This window comes from Gorilla gorilla, chromosome 3 (genome assembly GCF_029281585.2).
Source record: "Gorilla gorilla gorilla isolate KB3781 chromosome 3, NHGRI_mGorGor1-v2.1_pri, whole genome shotgun sequence".
NCBI lineage: Eukaryota > Metazoa > Chordata > Mammalia > Primates > Hominidae > Gorilla > Gorilla gorilla.
The window spans coordinates 125,153,011-125,178,747 of record NC_073227.2 but is presented as its reverse complement, the minus strand read 5'-3'; positions in this window follow the sequence as shown (position 1 = coordinate 125,178,747).

The window sequence follows — 25,737 nt, the reverse complement described above, 5'->3', positions numbered from 1 at the left end:
GGACAGTTGGGGGATGGGTACAAAAAGTAGTTAGAAAGAATGAACAAGACCTTGGTTTTGATAGCACAACAGGGTGATAACAATGATAACTTAATTGTACATTTTAAAATAGCTAAAAGAATATAATTGGATTAGTTTGTAACAAAAAGGATAAATGCTTAAGGATATGGATACCACAGTGCTCTACGATGTGATTATTATGCATTGCATGCCGATATCAAAACAGCTCATGGACCCCATAAATATATACGCCTACTAATGACCCACAAAATTAGAAAGTAAAATTTAAAAAGGAACATAATTGTAGTTAAAGATTTAAAATGACAAAAAAAAAAAAAACCCCAACTGAGCTTATGTCTTTTAAAAGTGTTGAATTTGGCTATTTTTAAAAAGTCTGTGTCTTGCAGCATGAAGTTGCAGTTTTAAGAAAAACAGTGAGCCTGGGCAACACAGGGAAACCCCATCTCTACACAAAATTAAAAATTAGCCAGACATGGTGGCACATACCTGTGGCCTCAGCTACTCAGGAGGGTGAGGTAGGAGGATCACTTGAGCCCAGGAGGTTGAGGCTATAGTGAGCTGTGATTGTGCCACTGTACTGCATCCTAGGTGACAGATTAAGACCTTGTCTATAAAAAAATAGAAGAAAAGAAAAGAAATACAATGAATTTACTAGGTTGGTGCAAAAGTAATTGCAGTTTTTGCCATTAAAAGCAGTTGCACAAACCACAATTATGTTTGCACCAACCTAATAAAATATAGATTTTTCAGGAAATGATCTGAAGTTTTCTAACAGTTTTTATTTTATCTACTGATATTTCTAACTTCATGCTTATCAAGTGAAAGGAAAGCACAAAGATTTGATTTCTAGCAGTTTTGCTCTTGGATGGCTCGTGGTAGGTAAATGGAATTTCCTCTGACTTCATCTGCTTCAGAATACTGATGGGGTCTCATCAATTCACGTGGGAGTTTTCATTTGTTCATATAGGATTTCATACTAAATGCCATGTCAAGTAATCTGGAAATCCTGACAGGGTGAATCAAATGTACTGAGGAATAAGTCCAACCATTTTGGGCACTATGCCATTACTGCTGGCACTCATTTATTCCTGGCCACTGCAATTAATTCCTGGAACACAGTTTCTAAGGTCTCCAGTGGGTGGTAATGCCTTTCAACCAGAATTCACTGGGCTCCTTTCCAGTCTTTTGGGCACTACTGCCTCTCTGCTGGTACACTGCTATCTTCTGATGGGTGTTTTCCATGTTTCTCTGATTATTGTCACTGCCTTAAAGGATCTTCATAATGCTAAAACTACCCTATGATTGACAGCAAGGTGCAATGTGAATGATATACCACCTGAAGGCTCCTAAGATACCTGTATTTACTCCTCATGTTGCATAGTGTTGTTAGTTAAGAAATTACTTCAAGTTTTATTTATAGTCTCTTTGCTTTTCATAGAACTCAACCACAATCTTTGAAATCTGGGCTAGGAAACAAAACTGGGTAACAGAAATCATGCTTTGTTCCTCTCTACATTGAGGAACAATGTATATTACTTCTACATTGATGCGTTCTTACCAGATCAAAGTCATCATGTCCTGGTGGTTCATTTTCATCTCCAGATGGTTTCTCTCTCAGGATGCGCATTTGTTCTTATAAAAACAGATTTTTGTCGAACTGATCACATCAGTTCCCTAGATATAATTAAGTATATTTGAATCCCCCTTAGATTTCTTCTTCCTTTTTTTCTTCCTTACATACTTCCTATCTTCCTCTTTTTATCATCTCTCTATCATCAAATGTATTTCATACACGTATAAGAAATCATCACATACTAAAATAAAAGAGGAACTCAACACTGAAGATAATTGAGAAGAAAATAAAAACTTTAATTTTCAAGAATTTTTAAAAATATACAATTTTAAGGCAGCATATAAAAAAGATAATTAGGTAGAATGCAAATAAGGAAAACATAAATTCATTCAGCTGATATTTAATTCCTCCAGCCTTTTCTGAGGAATCTACTTTAGGTCATGTGCTCAATGAAAAATAAAAATTCAATTTGAATGGAAGTAAATCCAACATAAATCAGTCAAAAAGAGGCCATTTGGCGGGTAGGAAGAAAGCACATTTCCAAATTTGAAAGGTCAGAGATGTGATTGAAAGATTGAAAGGCCTAGTTTGCAATTGTCACCCACCACCTTCCCAGACCTAACTCAAATTCACACTGTCACCCAGTCAGAAGAGAGAAATGCAAGTGGCAACAAAGTACACCTGAGTTTCCTGCCCTGTCTCCTGGGAGAGAAGATAACCCACCTTAAGGTTATACCAGTGTCCTTACGAAATGGGAGATTCCTCTAAGCATGCAGGAATGATCCTCAGAGTGCCATCAGAAATGTTCCCATAACCTTAGTTTTTGTTTGTATTTTTCCTGGAAAGGTCTTGAGTACTATTTTCATTTAAAAATGGAAGTAGAGGCAAAATGAGAAATTACTAATATCAGTATAACATCAGTGACTTCCTCACTGTCTCATGTTTCTTCTTTATTCACCAATTCTAGTTTTTCAATCTAATTTATTGGACATCATGTTTAATATTTACTATTTAAATCATACTGTTTTATTCTTTTTGAGGAATTATAGGTGAATATGTCATAATTTCTACCTCAAGGATCTCAGATATGTATTATATATGTTATTTCATTGTATTTTTACATATTTTGTATTTACATACATTGTATATTTACATATTTCTTATGTAAATATGTTATTTCAGATATTTCATTGGAAGAAAATTTGTATTTATTTCTTCAGCAAATATTAATTAGAAGTAGTGATATAAGGGACAAAAACTAATCACAAAGAGGATGATTCATGTGAAATATTATTAATTCTTATAGGGATGATGGACATTCATGTCGAAAGTAGAATTAGGCCCAGTCTTTGAAAGCAGTGAACATTTTCAGTACGTGGGTTTTGGGGGATAGAAAAGAGCAAGGACAGTCTGAAAGCAAATAGCTTTAGAAAAACACAGATATGGGAAGCATTAGGATACTGTATATATAGCTTGGGAAAGTAGAACCTTCAGGGTTTGGGAGGGTTGGTTGAGGGATAAGACAGAGGAGGTAAATTGGGAATAGCTTGTGGAAGGCAAATTGCATCCTGAGGAGTTGGAACTTTAGCTGTATGGTAGAGAAACTGAATGTTTTATGTCAAAGCTATAGAAATAACTTTCTTCTAGAAAGAACAAATTTGTGCTTTGATGAATGAAAGGCTAGGAACTAGTAATATTGTTCAGTTACTAGACCCTTCTAATAGTTGAGGCAATCATTGGCTGCCCAATCTAATTTTTACTATTATTCCTTAATTGACTAAGGCCTAAGTCTGAGAACAGAAGATCCACATTTTCCAAAAGAAGCATCAATCAGCCTATAGTTGGGAAAAGCCACCTCCTAGCTGTCCTTACTGAATACTGGACAGGCTCCCATCAATATTCCACCACCTTCCTGCCAGACACAATGAGAAGAGTGAGAGCTATGTACATAGAAGTCATCAGGCTTGTGAATTGAATAGTAGTTTACTGGTTTTTCCACTTCCTTAAAGGGTATAGGTGCTTGTTATAGAATGAAGCCACATAAGGAAAATGCCCAAGAAAATAAAGTGAGTGGTATCTGAACAAAGACATTGGCATCTCATTCTGTAGTTGGAAGCATTATAAAAAAATACGATGAACAATTTGAATAACAAATACAAAAACTTAATTAAATAAACAAAATTACTAGAAAAAATAACACACCAAAAAATGACTCAAGAAAAATGAAAATATCCAATAACTCTAATTATTATAGAAGTTAAATCAGTATTTAAAAATTTTCTTTTTTTTTTATTATACTTTAAGTTTTAGGGTACATGTGCACATTGTGCAGGTTAGTTACATATGTATACATGTGCCATGCTGGTGCGCTGCACCCACTAACTCGTCATCTAGCATTAGGTATATCTCCCAATGCTATCCCTTCCCCCTCCCCCAACCCCACCACAGTCCCCAGAGTGTGATATTCCCCTTCCTGTGTCCATGTGATCTCATTGTTCAATTCCCACCTATGAGTGAGAATATGCGGTGTTTGGTTTTTTGTTCTTGTGATAGTTTACTGAGAATGATGATTTCCAATTTCATCCATGTCCCTACAAAGGACATGAACTCATCATTTTTTATAGCTGCATAGTATTCCATGGTGTATATGTGCCACATTTTCTTAATCCAGTCTATCATTGTTGGACATTTGGGTTGGTTCCAAGTCTTTGCTATTGTGAATAATGCCGCAATAAACATACGTGTGCATGTGTCTTTATAGCAGCATGATTTATAGTCCTTTGGGTATATACCCAGTAATGGGATGGCTGGGTCAAATGGTATTTCTAGTTCTAGATCCCTGAGGAGTCGCCACACTGACTTCCACAATGGTTGAACTAGTTTACAGTCCCACCAACAGTGTAAAAGTGTTCCTATTTCTCCACATCCTCTCCAGTACCTGTTGTTTCCTGATTTTTTAATGATTGCCATTCTAACTGGTGTGAGATGGTATCTCATTGTGGTTTTGATTTGCATTTCTCTGATGGCCAGTGATGATGAGCATTTTTTCATGTGTTTTTTGGCTGCATGAATGTCTTCTTTTGAGAAGTGTCTGTTCATGTCCTTCGCCCACTTTTTGATGGGGTTGTTTGTTTTTTTCTTGTAAATTTGTTAGAGTTCATTATAGATTCTGGATATTAGCCCTTTGTCAGATGAGTAGGTTGTGAAAATTTTCTCCCATTTTGTAGGTTGCCTGTTCACTCTGATGGTAGTTTCTTTTGCTGTGCAGAAGCTCTTTAGTTTAATTAGATCCCATTTGTCAATTTTGTCTTTTGTTGCCATTGCTTTTGGTGTGTTAGACATGAAGTCCTTGCCCATGCCTATGTCCTGAATGGTAATGCCTAGGTTTTCTTCTAGGGTTTTTATTGTTTTAGGTCTAACGTTTAAATCTTTAATCCATCTTGAATTGATTTTTGTATAAGGTGTAAGGAAGGGATCCAGTTTCAGCTTTCTACATATGGCTAGCCAGTTTTCCCAGCACCATTTATTAAATAGGGAATCCTTTCCCCATTGCTTGTTTTTGTCAGGTTTGTCAAAGATCAGATAGTTGTAGATATGCGGCATTATTTCTGAGGGCTCTGTTCTGTTCCATTGATCTATATCTCTGTTTTGGTACCAGTACCATGCTGTTTTGGTTATTGTAGCCTTGTAGTATAGTTTGAAGTCAGGTAGTGTGATGCCTCCAGCTTTGTTCTTCTGGCATAGGATTGACTTGGCGATGCAGGCTCTTTTTTGGTTCCGTATGAACTTTAAAGTAGTTTTTTCGAATTCTGTTAAGAAAGTCATTGGTAGCTTGATGGGGATGGCATTGAATCTGTAAATTACCTTGGGCAGTATGGCCATTTTCACGACATTGATTCTTCCTATCCATGAGCATGGAATGTTCTTCCATTTGTTTGTATCCTCTTTTATTTCATTAAGCAGTGGTTTGTAGTTCTCCTTGAAGAGGTCCTTCACATCCCTTGTAAGTTGGATTCCTAGGTATTTTATTCTCTTCTGAATGGGAGTTCACTCATGATTTGGCTCTCTGTTTGTCTGTTGTTGGTGTATAAGAATGCTTGTGATTTTTGTACATTGATTTTGTATCCTGAGACTTTGCTGAAGTTGCTTATCAGCTTAAGGAGATTTTGGGCTGAGACAATGGGGTTTTCTAGATATACAATCATGTTGTCTGCAAACAGGGACAATTTGACTTCCTCTTTTCCTAATTGAATACCCTTTATTTCCTTCTCCTGCCTAATTTCCCTGTCCAGAACTTCCAACACTATGTTGAATAGGAGTGGTGAGAGAGGGCATTCCTGTCTTCTGCCAGTTTTCAAAGGGAATGCTTCCAGTTTTTGCCCATTCAGTATGATATTGGCTGTGGGTTTGTCATAGATAGCTGTTATTATTTTGAAATACGTCCCATCAATACCTAATTTATTGAGAGTTTTTAGCATGAAGGGCTGTTGAATTTTGTCAAAGGCTTTTTCTGCATCTATTGAGATAATCATGTGGTTTTTGTCATTGGTTCTGTTTATATGCTGGATTACATTTATTGATTTGCATATGTTGAACCAGCCTTGCATCCCAGGGATGAAGCCCACTTGATCATGGTGGATAAGCTTTTTGATGTGCTGCTAGATTCGTTTTGCCAGTATTTTATTGAGGATTTTTGCATCAATGTTCATCAAGGATATTGGTCTAAAATTCTCTTTTTTGGTTGTGTCTCTGCCCGGCTTTGGTATCAGAATGATGCTGGCCTCATAAAATGAGTTAGGGAGGATTCCCTCTTTTTCTATTGATTGGAATAGTTTCAGAAGGAATGGTACCAGCTCCTCCTTGTACTTCTGGTAGAATTTGGCTGTGAATCCATCTGGTCCTGGACTCTTTTTGGTTGGTAAACTATTGATTATTGCCACAATTTCAGCTCCTGTTATTGGTCTATTCAGAGATTCAACTTCTTCCTGGTTTAGTCTTGGGAGAGTGTATGTGTCGAGGAATTTATCCATTTCTTCTAGATTTTCTAGTTTATTTGCGTAGAGGTGTTTGTAGTATTTTCTGATGGTAGTTTGTATTTCTGTGGGATCGGTGGTGATATCCCCTTTATCATTTTTTATTGCGTCTATTTGATTCTTCTCTCTTTTTTTCTTTATTAGTCTTGCTAGTGGTCTATCAATTTTGTTGATCCTTTCAAAAAACCAGCTCCTGGATTCATTGATTTTTTGAAGGGTTTTTTGTGTCTCTATTTCCTTCAGTTCTGCTCTGATTTTAGTTATGTTTTGCCTTCTGCTAGCTTTTGAATGTGTTTGCTCTTGCTTTTCTAGTTATTTTAATTGTGATGTTAGGGTGTCAATTTTGGATCTTTCCTGCTTTCTCTTGTGGGCATTTAGTGCTATAAATTTCCCTCTACACACTACTTTGAATGCGTCCCAGAGATTCTGGTATGTTGTGTCTTTGTTCTCGTTACTTTCAAATAACATCTTTATTTCTGCCTTCATTTCGTTATGTATCCAGTAGTCATTCAGGAGCAGGTTGTTCAGTTTCCATGTAGTTGAGCGGTTTTGAGTGAGATTCTTAATCCTGAGTTCTAGTTTGATTGCACTGTGGTCTGAGAGATAGTTTGTTATAATCTCTGTTCTTTTACATTTGTTGAGGAAAGCTTTACTTCCAAGTATGTGGTCAATTTTGGAATAGGTGTGGTGTGGTGCTGAAAAAAATGTATATTCTGTTGCTTTGGGGTGGGGAGTTCTGTAGATATCTATTAGGTCCGCTTGGTGCAGAGCTGAGTTCAATTCCTGGGTATCCTTGTTGACTTTCTGTCTCGTTGATCTGTCTAATGTTGACAGTGGGGTGTTAAAGTCTCCCATTATTAATGTGTGGGAGTCTAAGTCTCTTTGTAGGTCACTCAGGACTTGCTTTATGAATCTGGGTGCTCCTGTATTGGGTGCATATATATTTAGGATAGTTAGCTCTTCTTGTTGAATTGATCCCTTTACCATTATGTAATGGCCTTCTTTGTCTCTTTTGATCTTTGTTGGTTTAAAGTCTGTTTTATCAGAGACTAGGATTGCAACCCCTGCCTTTTTTTGTTTTCCATTTGCTTGGTAGATCTTCCTACATCCCTTTATTTTGAGCCTATGTGTGTCTCTGCATGGGAGATGGGTTTCCTGAATACAGCACACTGATGGGTCTTGACTCTTTATCCAATTTGCCAGTCAGTGTCTTTTAATTGGAGCATTTAGTCCATTTACATTTAAAGTTAATATTGTTATGTTTGAATTTGATCCTGTCATTATGATGTTAGCTGGTGATTTTGCTCGTTAGTTGATGCAATTTTTTCCTAGTCTCGATGGTCTTTACATTTTGGCATGATTTTGCAGTGGCTGGCACCGGTTGTTCCTTTCCATGTTGAGCGCTTCCTTCAGGAGCTCTTTTAGGGCAGGCCTGGTGGTGACAAAATGTCTCAGCATTTGCTTGTCTGTAAAGTATTTTATTTCTCCTTCACTTATGAAGCTTAGTTTGGCTGGATATGAAATTCTGGGTTGAAAATTCTTTAAGAATGTTGAATATTGGCCCCCACTCTCTTCTGGCTTATAGAGTTTCTGCCGAGAGATCCGCTGTTAGTCTGATGGGCTTCCCTTTGAGGGTAACCCAACCTTTCTCTCTGGCTTCCCTTAACATTTTTTCCTTCATTTCAACTTTGGTGAATCTGACAATTATGTGTCTTGGAATTGCTCTTCTCGAGGAGTATCTTTGTGGCATTCTCTGTCTTTCCTGAATCTGAACGTTGGCCTGCCTTGCTAGATTGGGGAAGTTCTCCTGGATAATATCCTGCAGAGTGTTTTCCAACTTGGTTCCATTCTCCCCATCACTTTCAGGTACACCAATCAGACGTAGATTTGGTCTTTTCACATAGTCCCATATTTCTTGGAGGCTTTGCTCATTTCTTTTTATTCTTTTTTCTCTAAACTTCCCTTCTCGCTTCATTTCATTCATTTCATCTTCCATTGCTGATACCCTTTCTTCCAGTTGATGGCATCGGCTCCTGAGGCTTCTGCATTCTTCACGTAGTTCTCGAGCCTTGGTTTTCAGCTCCATCAGCTCCTTTAAGCACTTCTCTGTATTGGTTATTCTAGTTATATGTTCTTCTAAATTTTTTTCAAAGTTTTCAACTTCTTTGCCTTTGGTTTGAATGTCCTCCCGTAGCTCAGAGTAATTTGATCGTCTGAAGCCTTCTTCTCTCAGCTCGTCAAAGTCATTCTCCATCCAGCTTTGTTCCGTTGCTGGTGAGGAACTGCGTTCCTTTGGAGGAGGAGAGGTGCTCTGCGTTTTAGAGTTTCCAGTTTTTCTGTTGTGTTTTTTCCCCATCTTTATGGTTTTATCTACTTTTGGTCTTTGATGATGGTGATGTACAGATGGGTTTTTGGTGTGGATGTCCTTTCTGTTTCTTAGTTTTCCTTCTAACAGACAGGACCCTCAGCTGCAGGTCTGTTGGAATACCCTGCCCTGTGAGGTGTCAGTGTGCCCCTACTGGGGGGTGCCTCCCAGTTAGGCTGCTTGGGGGTCAGGGGTCAGGGACCCACTTGAGGAGGCAGTCTGCCGGTTCTCAGATCTCCAGCTGCGTGCTGGGAGAACCACTGCTCTCTTCAAAGCTGTCAGACAGGGACATTTAAGTCTGCAGAGGTTACTGCTGTCTTTTTGTTTGTCTGTGCCCTGCCCCCAGAGGTGGAGCCTACAGAGGCAGGCAGGCCTCCTTGAGCTGTGGTGGGCTCCACCCAGTTGGAGCTTCCTGGCTGCTTTGTTTACCTAAGCAAGCCTGGGCAATGGTGGGCGCCCCTCCCCCAGCCTCGCTGCCGCCTTGCAGTTTGATCTCAGACTGCTGTGCTAGCAATCAGCGAGATTCTGTGGGCCTACGCCCACTGAGCTAGGTGTGGGATATAATCTCGTGGTGCGCCATTTTTTAAGCCGGTCTGAAAAGCGCAATATTCGGGTGGGAGTGACCTGATTTTCCAGGTGCGTCCGTCTGTCACCCGTTTCTTTGACTCAGAAAGGGAACTCCCTGACCCCTTGCGCTTCCCAAGTGAGGCAATGCATCGCCCTGCTTAGGCTCGCGCACGGTGCGCGCACCCACTGGCCTGCGCCCACTGTCTAGCACTCCCTAGTGAGATGAACCCGGTACCTCAGATGGAAATGCAGAAATCACCTGTCTTCTGCTTCGCTCACACTAGGAGCTGTAGACCGGAGCTGTTCCTATTCGGCCATCTTGGCTCCTCCAAAACTTTTCTTACCAAGAGAACACCACACCTGACTGATTTTTAGGTGAGTTCTACCAAACACTTAGGGATATGATCAAATACATAAAAATTCTTTTAGAAAATATAAAATGACAAAACATTTTCTACCTCATTTTATATAAGCATATCTGTATGTAAATTATAAATGTTATATACAACATATATTTAAATATATCACACACACACACACACACACACATATATATATATATATATATATATACACACACACACACACAGTAGTACCTCATTATTCACAGGGTTTGGTTCCAGGACCTCCTGCGGGCACCAAAATCCACAGGTGCTTAAGTCCATGATATAAAATGGTATAATATTTGCATATTACATATGCACATCCTTTTGTATACTTTAAATCTATCTCCAGATTACTTATAATCCAGAATACAGTATAAATGCTATGCAAACAATTGTTATACTGTATTATTCAGGGAATAATGAGGAGAAAAATATCCTGTATATGTTCAGTAGAGACGTAAGTCTTATTTTTTCAAATATTTTAAATTTTCAGTTGGTTGAATCCACTCATGTGTAACCAACAGCCAGGAGGGCCGACTAAACACAGTATAAACTTTAGTACTAAAACCAGGCAAGGTTTTGGTACTAAATTATAACTTCATTCTATAGCAAGCACCTATACCCAGAAAAATACAGAGTTACCTCATTCATGAATACAGATGTTCAAATCCCATCATTAGTACACATCCAAATGTATGAATCTCATAAGCATAAGTAAAAAATTAACTCAGAAATTTTACACAGCATGATGTAATTTTTGAAGGTTCGAGCACAAAAGTGAACAACATTTTACTTGGAAGTGCATGCATTCATTCAATAAAACATTTAGAATTGTGGACATCTCTGTGAGGAAGGGAGGGAAATGCAATCTTTGAGGGCACGTGGCAGAGATTCAGCATTCTGAGCAACGTTCTCTGTCTTAAGCTGAATGGTGACTATTTGAAATTATTTTTGCAGCATCAAATAATTTTAGGGCTGAAAGGACCTTTGCAATAAACAAGCCTGGGTTTTTGTTTTATTCATGAACAAACTAGGCTCAGAATGCGTAAATTCTTTACATACGGTCACACAAAATCATCCGAGTCTCTTGCTAATGTTTTTTTCTATTACAAAACACTGATAGAAACTGAATGAGTCTTCTGTTTGGATTTTTCTTCTGTCCATTTAAGCTGTCATTAGGTATGATCCTTATGATAAACATTAAATAACAATACCTGTTACTTCACATTCATATTTTAATATTTGTTTTAATCATTTATTTTTAATATGGTATCAGAAATTATTTTTCAATGAACTCTGAATAGCTATTATTTATTAAGTGTTCCCTATGTGTTTATCACTGTGATAAGTTCTTTATGTATTAACTAATTTGATGTGTGGTTTTACTAAATTTACAGTCAAAGTTTATTCTTGGGGAGAACATTTCCCTAATTGTATTATGATTTGCATTAATATAGGGATTTAGTACTATATTTGCAGAGAAACTTAGGGGGTTTAGTACTAAATTTGCAGAGAAACTTAGGGGGGTTCAGGAAAGTTTCCTAGAGGAATATGATGGGAAGTCAGCTGGGTGAGAAATGCAATTGAAGTTGGCAGAGGAACAGGTGAGGCAGCGGGGTTCGGATGGGAGTAGGATGGTGATTATAAGGGAAATTTGTACCCTGCAAGTAGGAAGACAATAGATTACTGGAATCCTAGGTGTAATACTGAAACAACTGGTAAATCTATGGACCCTGAACACACAATGCAGGCTAAGCTGGGTGAAATAGTTTCAATCTTTGAGGTTCTTGGTATGGGATGTTCTACTTAGTTCCCCATCCCCAAGCTCAATGTCAGTCCACAGAATAACATTTCTGAGATAGAAATTAAAATGAGTTAAAATTCTTATCTGTGTCTGTGAGTTTTATATACACAGAGGAGTGATTAGCATAAAATATGAAATTGAAGCCATAGAAAACAATGAACATGTAACATCAGAGGTAGCTAATTCCAGTGACAGAAGCCTGAGGGACACCAGCATGTAAAAGAACAGAGGAAGCACAACCTGCAACTGAAGCAGAAAGAACAACCACAGAGTTAAGGAAAAAAAAACTGAAGAATATGGATTTATAAACACCAAAGGGAGATGAAAGACTTCAAGATGATTGGGTAAAGTTAGCAGGGTCAAATATTGCTGAGAGTTTAGTGAAGTTAAATGTTGAGAAGTACATGCTAAACTTTGTGACAATGAGGTCACGCCACTGATTTCTTTGTTGTTGGAAATAAATGGATAATAAAATGTAAAAAAAAAAAAGACTGATAAGTGAGGTAGAGGAGATAACTAGGGTGCACAGCAGTTTCAAGATATTTGGTTCTGAACAGGTAACAAAGATAGGATGGTAATTAGAAACAGATGTCGGAGGAAGGGTTTCCCTTAGAATGAGTGAGAGTAGATCATGTTAAATACCCACGGAAGTGAAGCAGATACAGGGAAAGGATGGGAGTAATTAATGGAAAGAATAGAGAAAGCACAGAGACTGTGGGAAGAGACAGAACCAGAAAAGAAGTGGGCAGAGTAATGATAGGAAGAGGACTGTTTCTAACTTTGGTGGCAGAAACAGAGGATAAGAAAATCCTTTTTTGATAGATTTTATCTTCTCTATGAAGAAGAAAGCAATGTTGTCTGCTGTGAATTGGAAGGCAAAAGGTGGGAGGAGGCCTGAGGAACAGTGGCTCTAACCAGTGGGTCTTACTTTGTCTGCATTTTGGAATCACCTAGAGCACTGTCAAACATATCAGGTTGTACTTCAGACAAAATAATCATAATCTCTGAGGGTGGGACTCAGACATAAGTACTTTTAGTAATTCCCAGGTCATAATTATGTGCTACAAAGCCTGCAAACACCACCTTAAACCCTGGCTGCTCATTGGAATCATCTGGGAGACCTTTTAAAGTTAGTGATGCCTGGATCCTATCATGAGAGGATCTGATTTTATTGTTTTTGTATGAGGCCTCAGTTATTAGGATTATTAAAAAGCATCCTGGGATTCTAACATGTAAACCACGTGTTTACATGTGGTTGAGAACCCCTGATTATAAATGGTAGTCAGTCAGTGATGAAGACTCAACAGAGGTTGAAATGTCAGGTGTGTAATAACAGATGCTTGCACAAATGTGTGATGCACCCATGGCACTCAGCAGTCCTGGTATAGAACTGGAAAAGATGAATAGTTGGATTCATATGAGCCCAGGGTTTTGTTAGCTGCTGCTGTCTGTCTTGGAAGGAAAATGTGTAAAACATACTTGCAGATATTGATAAATAGAGGGGTGTTAATGATGAATTATAAAGTTCAAGCTGAATAGAAAATAGAGGTAAAGAGATGAGGGGGTCAGTAAGGAAGAAGTAAAGAGACACTTAGGCAGAAGCTTCCTATGAGGTTGATGAACAAATATAGAGCAAGCAACTGCATGAAAAAACCGGCAATAATTGTGGTTGAAAGTCTAAAACTGATTTAATTTAAAAATTTTTCTTTGTTGTTATTGGCATCCTTGACAGAGGCTAATACTAATGCCAGTAGTCAAACACAAATGAGTGAACAGGTGAGTATTAGAAATGATCTTTATACAAAGTAATGCACTGTTTTGGAATAATATAGTATTGCCACAGAGCCTTGCACTTCCCGGTATAGATTGGAAGTGTTGACTCATATTTGGTCTTGGCAGTTAGAAATGGAGGTCAAGAAAGATGTCTGATTATGGTGCTGCTTCAAGATGTTGGTCTTCTTAATATAAACTCTCACAGAAACATCCAGGGATTTAGATCTCTCTGAGAGAGATCTCTGTGTGAACTTATAAAAGACATTTAGCTGAACCATACATCTTCACTGTCTACGCTGAAAGCAACCTTTCTTTTTGGGGGTTCTTTACCTTGATAAGCTGCCTCCACCATGCCTGGCTCTTGGGGATACGTTACTTTCTTGTTTACATTTCAGCTCAAATGATGGCACTATTTTCTTCAACGTTTAACAAAACAGACAAAACTTTCAACTAATAAATGCAAGAAAAAATTTCAGAAAATACAAAAGTAAAAAATATTGATGTTTCTGAAGTCCAATTTTCCGATTACACAATAAATTAGTTCTAAAACTTCAAAGATATTTATTGGGTTTGATTACCTTCCTACTCCTTCCAGGACTTACGTGGTATATTTAACTTTATTTTCCACTATATGGAGAAGTTTCTAGGGAATGTGTATTCTATTGAAGCAAGTCTTAAAGCATTTGATGTACCACTGTTCTCTTGTTTCCACATCTTGTAGAGTCAAGGGAAGGACTATAGTGAGAGGTTTTTAATTTTGGGGTAGATCCAGAGACCAGGAAGTATTTTTATCCCTTATACATCAACTGAATATATTTGTTATATAATGATTTTAACTTAAATATATTAAAACTAACAGCTATTATTTATTATGCATGACTGTATCACACACAGCTCTAGTTACTTAACGTGCATCATGTAATCCTTATATCAACCCTTTATTTTAAAGATGAGGACACTGAAGTGAATAAGTTACCCATGATCCTACAGAGTACATTGTTGAATTTTATTTTTGACTTGAAAACTGAAGTATCTTTTGGATAAGAAGGCTAAGTAATCCAGCTGATGGCTTTCTCTTTAAGCCTACCATATGAGATACTACAATAATAAGAGAAGATTGGAATTCTTAATACCAACAGAAAAACCATCAAGAAATCCTGAAGAGATGGCATGTGGTTTCATACAACTGAGGGATTTAAAAGTAGTCTAGAATGGAAGAAGGTCAGGCATCGTAGATTAAGACAGATTGGATGAGTGCTTTCTAGATAGGTGCTTTATTCTTTCCCCCATATTTCTCTGAGGATTTTCCCCTTCCCATCATCCCTGCAAAGCAGAGAAAACATCATCAGTGCAATGTCAGCCCAAATAGATGAATTGTATTAGGCTAGCATTGGAGTTCAGCTGAAGTTGGAAGAAAAACAGAATTGCAGGTGGATATCATTATTCCCTGGTTATCCTTTTCTCCCAAGGAGCCCCACCACACTCAGTAGATTAGTGGACTGCAAAATACATGTTGAAAAGTAGCACTTGGGGAAGAGGTACAAAGATGTATATGGAGAGGCAGGGTCACCTGGATGTGATGGTGCAGAAATGGGAACATTAGAATCCAGATTAGAACACTAGAGGTTCTCTACCCTGAGGTACATTTCTTTTGATGTAAATTTATCCACTCTTAAGCTCACTAACAGGAGCAAAACCTATGGCTTGGGCCTTCAAAGAATCCCTAAAATAATAAAAAAAAAATAGTCAAAATTGCTGGCACTTCCAAAGAAATTTTAATTCATGAGAGAGAAATGTTAAGATATTTTAAGAATGCAATAATATAACCAAATAAAACAATCAGTTGGCCAGAGAGTATATGAATTTCAACTAAGCTCAATATATATTCTTTAATGTATAAAAGAGATTACTACAAATACTAAGCAAGAACAAGTAGTTAGAGAAGGAATTACGTGTAGATGCTATAATTTAAAAATATAATTGTTGAAATAAAGAACTCAGTAAAATGAGGTTAATGATGGAATAAGTGGGTATAACTGAGAAAGGAATTGTAAACTGGAAGTCAAGCGGCTATTAGAGAAGAAAATAGGAAAAGTGGAAAGAAAAGTATAAAATAGTTAAGAGATAATTAAAATGTAGAAGTTAAAATAAGGTTAAAGGGAAGAAATACCAAAACATGTAGAAATACAAGAAGGAGGAAAAAAGAAATAATGGAAAAAGTTTGAAGAAATATAACTAAGGATTGGAAGAAGTTACAGGTAACCTATAATTAGCTTAATAAATTGAAAGAAAAATAAATGTAAAATAAACATAAAAATGTGTTAAACAATTTAGGAATAACCAGTAGAAGAATAAAACTTGATCATATAATTTTATAATCAATAAAAAATGTCTTCCCAATATAAGAAGAAAAATAAATAAGGTATGACAAATAGAAATTATTAAATAATATGGTATAATTTTAATGTAACAGTAATTGCAATAAATTTTAAATGTATTTTATTTATAAATCAAAATACAAATACTCTGAGATGAAATTTTTTAAAAATTACAATACAAATAAATACTATTGAGATAGAAAATTATGAAGACATTGTGAAAAAAGCAGAGAAAATGAACCAAAGCAATAATGGAGTAACAGTTTTAATATTAGGCCAAAGACAATTCAAGTCAAACATAACAGAAAAAATGTTACATTCTGATAAAAAAATAAACCTAGGAAAAGAGCAATATAAGTCCATAGGTTTTATAAAAAATAATAAATACAAGGATAAATTATAATAAAAGGAAAGAAAAATAAAAAAAGATGAAACTAAATTTTGTTTTTTTGAAAAACATAAGAAGTACCTGCATGCACTGCCTAGAGGCCTGAGGGTTGGCCTGCCACTGCTACTGCCACTACTGATGTCCTGCATGCTACCCAGGGACTAGAGGACTCACTTGCCTGCTGGGCCCACCACTACCATTGCTGGCACCTAAGCAAGTTGCTGGGGGGCCCAGGGACCCATCCACCCAAACCCCCACCCATTGGCATTTTTGCACATCACCCAAGATCCTGATAACAAGCATGCCTAGCTTGCTGCCACCATCACTGGTGCCTGAGGACTGGCCTGCCTGGTGTCCCATTCCTCAGCAAAGCTTCACCACAGTCTCTATTAACAACCACAGTCTAAGCCACTGAGGAACTCACAGATACCACTGATGCTTATTATAACCAAAGAAATCATATGGAGACTACTGTGCCCACCGAGCATCAAAACAAAGGTACTCTACCCAACCAACACTATAGATATATCTATAGGGAAAGCCTTTTCCTACAAAAGCCAAATTGTAAAACTGGAAGAAGTATCTGTTACACAGATGCACAGATGTCAACGTAATGACACAAGAAACATGAAAAAGCAAGGAAACATGGCACCTCCAAAGAAACACAATAATTATTCAGTAACACATCCCAAAGAAAATAAAACCTGTTAAAAGTGAGAAAAATATTCAAAGGAACAATATTAAAGAAACTCAGTGAGATACAAAGGAATACAGATTAAAAATAGAAATAAATCAGGAAAAAAGTTCAGGATCTGAATGAGAAATTTAACAAAGAAATAGATATAGTAAAATATAACTAAACAAATTCTAGAACTGAACAACTCAAAGAAAAAAATAAAAATACAACATTGACCTTTAACAATAGGCTAGATCAAGCAGAAGAAATAGTATTTGTACTTGAAGATAGGTCTTCTGAAATAACCCAGTCAGCTAATAAAAAAGCCTATGTGACATATGGGATATTATAAAGCAAACAAATATTTGAATTTGTGGTGTCTCATAAGACAAACAGAAAATTAAAGGGATATGAAAGCTATTTAATGAAAAAATAGCTTAAAATTACCCAATTCTTGTAAAAGATATGGACATCCAAATACAGAAAGCTTAATCTCCCTAGTAGATTCAACCCAAAATGGTCTCCTCAAAGCGTATTATAGTCAAAATGTCAAAAGTCGAAGACAGAATCCTAAAAACAGCCAGAGAAAAGCATCAAGTCGTATATAAAGGCATCACCATCAGACTAACAGCTAATTTCTCAACAGAAACCTTATAGGAAGGAAGAGAATGGGGTGAGATAATTAAAGTGCTGAAAAGAAAAACAAATGAACAAAATACAAATAACAATAACAAAATACAAACTGTAAGGCAAGAATACTATACGCAACAAACGCATTCTTCAAAAAATGAGACAGAAATCAAGTCTTTCCCAAACAATCAAAAACTGAGGAAGTTTATTTCCGGTAGACCTGTGGTGGTCTAGTGGTGATATAGCATTTCCTACCAGAAATGCTTATGCAAGTCATATATCTGCAAGTGAAAGGATGATCTCCACAATCATGAAAACACATGAAAATATAATACTCACTGGGAGAGCAGACAAGTGAGAAAGAGAAACGAGTCAAACATTAACACTACTGAAAAATGACACCCCCCAATAATAAAAAATAAAAGAAGAAAAAGGGGATAAAGCATATGAAAATCAACCAGAAAAAAAAAGTGTAGCAAAATGACAGGAATAAGTCCTCACCTGTAATGATAACCCTGAATGGAAACAGTTTAAATTCACTACTTAAAAATATAAACTGGCTGCATAAATAAAAACAAATACGGCTCAATTATCTGCTGCCTATAAGAAACTCACTTCACCTATAGAGACACATATAGACTAAAAATAAAGGGATAAAAAAGATACTCCATGCAAACAGGATCCAAAAGTCAGCAGGAGTAGCTAGCTATAGTTACGTAAGATGAAACAGACTTAAAGTCAAAAACAGTAAAAATGCACAAAGAATGTCATTATATAATAATAAGTCAGTTTGAAAGAGGATGTAACAATTTTAAATATACACGTACCTGCCATGGAAGCACCCAGATATATAAAGCTAATAGTAGATCTAAAGGGAAAGATAGGCTCTCAGTATTATACAGATCATGTAGAAGGCACATCAATACAGAAATATTGGATTTAAACTGCATTTTAGGCCAAATGGACCTAACAGACATTTAAACAACATTTCATCCAACAGCTACAGAATACTTGTTCTTCTCACCAGCATATGGACCATTCACAAGGATAGACCATATGCTGGGCCACAAAACAAGGCTCAACAAATCTAAAAATTTGAAATCTTATCAAGTATATTCTCAGACCACAATGGAACAAAACTAGAAATTGATAACAACAGGAACTTTAGACAGTGTACAAATACATGCAAATTAGACAACATGATTCTGAACAACTATTGGTTCAAAGAAGAAATAAAGAAGGAAACAAAAACATTTACTGAAATGAGTGAAAATGGAAACACACCATACCAACACTTATGAGACACAGCGAAAGCAGGGTTAAGAGAGAATGTAATACCAAAAAATGCCTACATCAAAAAAGTAAAAAGATTGAAAGAAAACAACCTAATTGATGCACCTCAACGAACTAGAAATGCAAGAAGAAACCAAACCCTCATTAGTAAAGAAATAATAAAGATCAGAGCAGAGCTAAATGAAATCATGACTTAAAAATTACAAAGAATCAATATAATGAAACAGATTTCTTTTTAAAAAAGATAAAATTAATCCAGTGGTAGCTAGTCTAAGAAGAAAAAAAAAGAAGACCCATATAAAATCAGAACCGATAAAAAGATACATTACAGGAGAAACCACAAAAAATGCAAAGTATAATTAGAGACCATTTGTGAACAACTAACTATACTCTAGCAAATTGGAAAACCTAGAGGAAATGGATACTTTCCCGGACACGTACAATCTACCAAGATTGAACCAGGAAGAAATAGAAAACGTGAACAGACCAATAACAAGTAGTAAGATTGAATAGTAATCAAAAGTCTTCTAACCAAGAAAATTCCAGGACTGAACAGCTTTACTGCTGAATTCTAACCAATCTTATAAAAACGAAGTAACTAACACCAATTCTTCTCACACCATTCCAAAAAATTAAAAAGGAGGGAACTCTTCCTAATTCATTTTACGAGAACAGCATTACCCTAATACTAAAACCAGACAAGGACACAACAAAAAAAGAAAACTACAGGCCAATATTTCTGATGAAAATAGATGAAAAAATCCTTAAAAAATGCCAGCAAATCAAATCTAACAACACATCAAAAAGATAATACATTATGATAAAGTGGGATTTATCTCAGGGTACAAGGATGTTTTCAACATGCACAAATCATTAAATGTGATACATCACATCAATGGAATGAAGGACAAAAACCATATGATCATCTCAATAAATGCAGGAAAAAGCAAATTATGCACAATAATGTTCATAAGTGACAAATCCACCGATAATATCATACTGAATGTGGAAAAGCGGAAAGTTTTTTCTCTAAGAATTGCAATATGAAAAGGAGTAGGAGTCCTAGCTAGAACAATCAGGAAGAGAAATAAATAAAAGGCAACCAAATTAGCAAACAAAGTCAAATTATTCCTCTTTGCAGACAACATAATCTTACACACATACATATATATGTGTGTGTGTGTGTATAAACCTACACATTCCACCGAAAAACTCTTATACCTAGAACACAAACAACAGAAAAAAGAACAAATGAACAAACAACCCCTCCCCCCGCAAGCTCACAAATAACCTCAAAATATAAGCAAATGATCTGAATAGGCATTTTTCAAAAGAAGATGAATGACTAACAGATATATGAAAAAAGGCTCAACATCACTAATTATCACTGAAATGCAAATGAAAACTACAATGAGATATCATCTCACTCCAGTTAAAATGGCTATTATCAAAAAGACAAAAAATAACAAATGTTAGTAAGATGCAGAAAAGGAGAACTCTTACACACTGTTGGTGGGAATGTAAATTACTATAGCCATCATGGAAAACATTGTGGAGGTTTCTCAAAAAACTAAAAATAACACCACCATATGATTCAGCAATCTCATTACTGGGTAGTGATACCTGAACTCCCTTGTCTACTGCAGCACTATTCACAATAGCCAAGATATGGAATCAATGTAAGTATCCATCAACAGAGGGATAGATAAGACATATGTAGTGTGAATACAAAATTGAATGCTATTCAGCCACACAAAAGACAAAATGTTGTCATTTGCAGCAACAGAGAGGGAACTGAAGACCATTATGTTAAGGGAAATAACCCAGGCACAGAAAGGCAAATATATATTTTCACTCATGGGTGAGAGCTAAAAAAGTTGATCTCATGGAGGCAGAGAGTTAAATGATGGTTACGAGAGGGTAGGAAGTGTGGATGACGGGGAGGAAGAGAGGCTGTTCAATTAGTACAAACATACAGTTAGATGGAAGGGAAAAGCTCTAGTTTTCAATAGCACAGTTGGGTGGCTATAATTAGCAATAATTTATTGTATATTTAAAAATAACTAGAAAAGAAGTCTTGAAATGTTCTTAATATGAAGAAATGATAAATATTTGAGGTGATGGGTATCCTAAATACCCTGATTTTACACATTGTATGCATGTACCAAAATATCACATTTATTCTAGAAATATGTGTGATTATTACATATTAATAAAATGTTAATTTAAAGACCTTTTTTTTTGAGGATCTAGACAAATTCATTCTAAAATGTCTAGGAAAGAATAAAGGTCCACTAATAGCTAAATTAATTTTGAAGAGCATTTTAAAGAGAAATTCTTACCCTAGCAGATATGAATACATATTTACAAAACCATGGTAATTGTTTAAAAAATCACAATAGGGTATTGTTGCATGAACAAACAACATTTCATTGGGAGAAGATATTTTAGCATCAGAAACTGACAGGGGATTAATTTACAGAACTCTCCATACCATGAGTGGGGTGCACGCTCCAGACTGGATCCCAAAGCCTTGTCTAGGTGAGGATTGCAAAGTGTCAAAAGAGGTGAGCTGAGTCTAGAGCTTGCCTAGTCTGGTCAAGCTTTGACTTGAGAACTGAGGTCTGAAATTTATCAAGAAAGAAAGAAGCATACATTTGAATGAAAACTAAAGTTAGTTAATAGACTAATAATTTGGACAGAATAGAAGTATTGTTATATAGTGAAATTGAAGCTCAGAGAGATAAAATTAATAAGAATAACCAACTTCAAGGAAAACTGATTTTGGGAAAAATAGATACAAATAAAAAAGTACAAGGAAAATAACATAAAATTAAGAATCGTAGACCATGAACTTTAGTATAGGAAAGAACTTGGAATTTACAAAATACTAATATAACATAGTGGGCAGAAATATATAAATTAGACATTTTAACTAGAGATTTTATATTAGATTCAGAGGAATGGATGGGTCATACAAACCAAAAATATTCAATATTTAGAACTATTGAGCTATTAAGCTATTAAGCTAAAATGCAAATATAGAGAGAGAGAGAGGGAGAGAAGGAGGCTGTAATGAAGTGTCTGACTCCATTTTTGATGTTTGATTGCTGACAGCTTTTAATGCCCACATTTTTCCTTTCCTTTTCTGCTCCACATTTGATCAGGCAGATGAGAAATCCAGGTGTCCCCTTCTTTAGTGCCAGCCAGTGGTAAGTTAAAGCCACGTAAGTCTTGGGCAGTATGTATGGGAACTCTCAATTCAGCCCCAGTCCCTCAACATAATAAAAGTCACGCCAGTCTCCTTTCTCTGCTCTCTGAAGCCAGTTTTGGACCTGGTTAGGAGTCTGTCCTCCCCACAAAACCTCATTATGTGATAAACATTTTATATCCATTGGTGCATGTGTGGTATCATTAGTTTGGCATCTGAACCAAATTTGCGATATATGTATGGGGAGGAAGGTTCACACAGTGATGAAGAAAATTTTACAATCAACCAAAATAAAAAAATACAGTCTTTTCAAACAAACATATAATATATACAGAAATTTCCACAAACATGGCCTCAAAGATAGTCTCAGTTTATTTTAAAAAATCCACATTATTCAGATCATATTGACATGCTATGATTCAATAAAATTAGAAATCAAGAGTAAATAAATAACTTAAAACTTTCTCTCTCTCTGGAACTTAATAAACCTACTACCAAATAACCTTTAGGTTGAACATTATTATAAAGGGAAAACACTTTGACCTAAATAACCTTGAAAATACAACCTATCCAATGTATTGAACTAAAGTAGGTATGTTTAGAGGAACAATAATAACATTAAATATATTTATAATAAAGACTGAAAATAAATTTGGTTCAGATGTCAAACAGATAACATCACACATGCAGCAATAGGGTAAAAAGGCTGATTCCATAATGAGGCTTTGTGGAAAGGAAATACCCCTGAACAGTTCCAAAACAGGCTTGAGAGAGCAGAGACCAACAAATAACTTAGGAAAAGAGCAGCATAATACGCTTATGGGATATATGGAGAAAATAGTAAATATAAGAATAAATCATCATGAAAGAAAAAGAGAAGACTCATAATAGTAAAATTTGTTCTTTGAAAAAATTAATAAGAACGACCATCCTCTGGGAAAACTGATCTTGAAAAAAAGAAAAGATGCAAATGACAACAAAAAAGTAGAAACATCATAATTTTAACATGAAATAACAAAAAGAATATGAAAATCTATATCCAATTATGTTTGAATACCTAGATGACTTGAATAAATTTCTGGAGGAATTAAAGCCTGCCCTGCAGGCTTTTGCAGGTGCAAAAAGGAAGAAATATGAATACCATTAAAACTACTAATGAACTGAAATTCAACCAAGCCCCTCCTCCCATCAACAAAAGATTCTGCAGGTGAACTGTATCAAACTTTCAAGGAAAATATTATTCATTGTTTTTGAAATTTTTATATAAAACAGAAAAAAAGAAATATTATTAACTCATGTTATGAGGTTAGTATAAATTTGATTAACAAGTTGGATAAATAAGAGAAAAAGAAAGTTCTAGAGGAATTTGATCAATCCTTTATATTGTTGCAAAAGTACAAATAAACCATTCATTAACTGGATTCAAATGTGTATTTTAAAAAATGATCAAGATGGGTCCATCTCAAAAAAGTAAGGAGAGATGAACATCAGAAAATCTAGTAGTACAATCTACTACATTAATTGACCAAAGGAGAAATAAGTTTTGATTATCAGAATAAATAAGGAAAAACTTTAATAAACATCAACTCAGATTTATTACAAAAACTCCTAAACATAGAAAACAAAGTTGCTGGACATAAGATCAGTTTACAGAAATGAAGTTCATTCATCAGTATTACGACTAACTAGAATATAAAACAGAAAGTAAGAGACCAATCACAGTAAAAATGAAACTATAGAATTGTAGGAGTTAATCTAATAAAGAATGTGCAACATCTTTATGCAGAAAAAAATCCTATTAAATGATATTAAGGAATACCTAGGTAAATGGTCAAAATACTGAGCCATGTTTATGGATGGAATGATTAATAATATAAGTATGTCGATTTTACTAAAGTAGCATATAAATTCAATGCAATTGCAATCAAAATTACAAACATATCTTTAAACAAGACATTGAAAAACTGATTTTTTATGTGTTTGAAAAAATAGGATCTTAAAAATTCCGGATTTTTTTTTTTAAATAAAGTAAAGCCTCCCCAGTTCTAATGTATACTACCAAGTCAGTGTTCTGGTATAAAAGCCCAATGGAACCAAATCAAAGGTCAGAACAGATCTGTTGTATACTGGAATTTGGTTTATAACTGGAGCAATGCCTCAGATGAATAAAGATAAGACAGGCCTAAATGTGAAGAGTGAACTCGAAAGCCAAAAGAAAAAATAATCTGAGACATGACTATAGCTCTGAAGATAGCAAGGCCTTCAAAAACAAGGGCAGAACATTAATGAGTAAATTGAGAGATTTAACTACATCACAACTAAAGATTTCTGCTCAAGAAAGGATAAATAGACAAAGTTAACTTGACGGTGAGAAATGGAAAAAGATATTTACAATGTTTAAAAAACCCACAAAAGATTAATATCTAAAATATGCAATGAATGTCAACAGAAAGAAGACAGGAAAACCAATTGAAAAGTGAAAAACTCGCAGATGGAAATTCTGGATGAATTATAAGAACAAGACATGATGCTATGAAACAGAGTCTCTGAACCATTTAACTCAACCACTTAATGAGATCATCTCCCCCTATTTCCACAAAATGTAGAGTGTACTTAAAAATCAAATGCTTATGTAAAAATAAAATAAAATACAGGAGAAGGCTAAATTTTTGCTTGGAAGTAACTGCTCCTGAAAGATTAACCTTTTCAGCAAATATGCACTTAGCACCTACTATAGGCCTGGCAAATTTTGTGTGCTGGGGATAAAATTCCACTCTTGTGGCATTTACATTTTAGTTAGAGAAAGTGCTGTAAGATTCATTTTGATAGATATTGCTTTTATCTGCAATATCTAAAGAAGTACTTTACACACAGTTGAATATTAAATAAATATTATCGACTGAATGAATACATGATTAATGATATGCTGGCCTCCTACTAAAATGTAATTTTTGGTGGTCCCAGTTGAGTTAGATCTTTTAGTAAAAGCCTGAGCAGGTTAGTACCTTTCTTCCATTCTTGCCTCTGTGCTTCCTATGCTTTAGTTCAATGTCTAATTTCACAGAAATGTCTCACAAGGCAGCTATATGGTATACAGATTTATTTAGTTTCACATCCTATCTCTGTCACCTGCTATGTGTGTTTTGTCAGTTTAAATATTCTGATGCTCACTTTTCTCATCAGTAGAAAAGGGGTAATGATACTTGCCTCGGAGGGTGGCCATACAGTTTAAGAGTGATTAAACACACACACACACACACATACACACACACACACACAGCTTGGCATGGTTCCCGGCATGGAAGGCACACTCTATAAATGGTAGCTATTATCAACAATTATATTTTGTTAAATGACATTATTAATGAGTGAATCACAATGGAGAAAACAGCAAAGTACAGCCCTACATGGAAACTTCATTTTTAAGCACAGTCTGTCCTTTAAATCTGTGGGCAGATTTCTTCTCCTATGCAAAATCTCTTGGTTAAGGTGCAAGATATCAGCAAGTGGGGATGATCTTTTGGGTTTAATGCCTTTTCTCATGTTGAATCTATACATTCATGAATTGCTGAATACCAGAGCCGCGTCTCCAATTAAGGAACTATGCTTTCTATTTTTACCTCTCTGGCATATTCTAGC